Source organism: Penaeus chinensis, chromosome 36, assembly GCF_019202785.1.
Source record: "Penaeus chinensis breed Huanghai No. 1 chromosome 36, ASM1920278v2, whole genome shotgun sequence".
NCBI lineage: Eukaryota > Metazoa > Arthropoda > Malacostraca > Decapoda > Penaeidae > Penaeus > Penaeus chinensis.
In genome coordinates this window covers 4,173,908-4,176,407 of record NC_061854.1, presented here as the reverse complement: position 1 = coordinate 4,176,407, position 2,500 = coordinate 4,173,908, and positions in this window count along the sequence as shown.

Below are 2,500 nucleotides of genomic sequence, written 5' to 3'. Positions count from 1 at the left end.
GAGGAGGGGAGGGGATGGGGGGGAAATATAGGTTTCGGAGATAGATTTTCCTATTTTTCTGTCTTATATTTTGTGACTTTTTTTTTCTAAGGGAGGGGCTTTTTTTGTTTTTGTTTTAACGAGGATGGAAATTTGAAAGGATATTGAGGTGTGGGTGGGTGTGATTTTTTTTTTTTTTTTTTTGTATTAACGAAACACGAGGATAAATTTTTTGAGAATATATATTTCCCTTTTTTCGCGGGGCTGGGGAGGGAGGTGATTTTTTTTCAAAGGAAATTTAACGAGGATTAAAAAAAAAAAAAAAAAAGTTAAAAGGATAGAGCGGCATATTGTTTCGAAATGCGGTTGGGAAGGAAGGGCACCCGGGGCTTTGTCTCTCTTGGGGCGTCGTGAAAACCGGGTTGCAAATGATTGCATAGGTTGTTGCATCTCCCGTTATCTGTTTTTTTTCTTTATTTATTTTTTTTCTTTTCTTTCTTTGTTTTTTTTTCCTTTTTCTTTTTTCTTTTCCTTTTCTTATTTTTTCTTTTCTTTTTTTCTTTTTTCTTCTTTCTTTCTTTTCTTTTCTTGTTCTTGAAGCGGTTATTTTATTTTCCCAAATTTAGTTCCTTCATTACACCTTTTTTTTTTCTCTCATCTTTCTTCGTCTTTTCCCTTTTTTTGACTTTTGATTCATTCTCTTCTTTTCGTTTTACATTTTTATTATTCTCCTTTCGTCCCTTTATCATTGCTTCTCTCTCTCTCTCCCCCACCCCTGTATTCACTGTCGCTTCCTCTTCTTCCTTATAAATTCTCCTTCTCTCACCTCCTCCTTCGTTCACCCTCTCCCATCCACCCCCTGTGTCGTACGATTTATCAGGAGGAGGCCGGAATGTGTGTGTGTATAGCAGCCTCTTTTAACTCGGAGAGGAACGGCGTGAGGAACGGGAATGGAGAGGGAGAGTGAGAGTGAGAGGGAGGGAGTGTGGTGGGTGTGAGGTGGGTGGGGGAGGGAGAGCGAGAGGAAGAGATGTTGAGAGGGAGAGGGAGGGAGTGGGGTGGGTGGGGGACGAAGAGCGAGAGGGAGAGATGTTGAGAGGGAGAGGGAGGGAGTGGTGGAGGGAGAGCGAGAGGGAAAGATGTGGAGAGGTGGAGAGGGAGGGAGTGGGGTGGGTGGGGGAGGGAGAGATGGAGAGGTGGAGAGGAAGGAGTGGGTGAAGGGGGAAAGGGAGAGCGAGAGGGAGAGAATGTGGAGGTGGAGAGAGATGGAGAGGGAGGGAGTGGGTGAGGGGGAAAGGGAGGGAGAAGAAAGGGAGAAAAAGAGAGAGGGGGAGGTAGGGACACTGACTGACAGACAGAGAGGATGGGGGCAGTAGATGACCGGAATGGGAAAGGAGGAAAAAAGAGAGATAATAAGAAAAAAAAAGTACAGAATGAAAAAAGGAAAAAGTGATAAGATGAAAACAATGCTAAATAAAAGGAAACAAATAAACACTGGAAGACTAGACGAGACACGAATAATAAACAGTGAACAGGAAGTGAAGTAATTGGGAAGCAGAAAATCGGGGAAGAATGAACCAAAAAAACAGTTCATAAAAAGGGAACAAAGAATAGAATAAGCAAAATGAAACAAAACAACAAACATGAAAATAATAAGAAGAAGCACAACCTAATGGATAGCGAGAAGGAAGAGAGAGGGAAGAGAGAAGACGAGGGAAGCGAGAGGTCGTTAGAAGGAGAGAGAATGAAGGCGAATGGGAGGGCGATGGAAATTCATCTTTTGAGGAACGTTGGGAATTATTGATGGCGTTGGAGACTGTGATGACTTCGGGAGAGGAGGATCATGATGGTAGGGGAGGGAGGAGAGGAGGAGGAGAAAGGAAAGGAGGAAGAGGAAAGGAAAGGTGGAAAGGAGGAGAAAGGAAAGCAGGAAGAGGAGGAGAAAGAAAAGGAGGAAGAGGGGGAGAAAGAAAAGGCAGAGTAGGAAAGGAAAGGAAAGGAAGAGGAGGAGAAAGGAAAAGAAAGGAAAGGAAGAGGAGGAGAAAGGAAAGGAGGAAGAGGAGGAGAAAGGAAAGGAAAAGAAGAGTAGGAAAGGAGGAAAGGAGGAGGAGAAAGGAAAGGAGGAAGAGGAGGAGAAAGAAAAGGCAGAGGAGGAAAGGAAAGGTGGAGAGGAAAGGAAACGAAGAGGAGGAAAGGAGAAGAAAGGAAAGGAAGAGAAGGAAAAGAAAGGGAGGGAGAGGGTGGAGGAAAAAGGGAGGAGAGGGAAGAAGAAAAAAAGAAAAGGGAGAGGGACAGGGAAGAAGAAGGATAGAAGGAAGGAGGGGAGGGAAGTATAGTAATAGATGATGAGAGAGAGAGAGAGAGAGAGAGAGAGAGAAAGAGAAAGAGAAAGAGAAAGAGAAAGAGAAAGAGAAAGAGAGAGAGGGAGAGAAGAGAGAGTGAGAGAGAGAGAGAGAGAGAGAGAGAGAGAGAGAGAGAGAGAGAGAGAGAGAGAGAGAGAGAGAGAGAGAGAAGAGAGAGA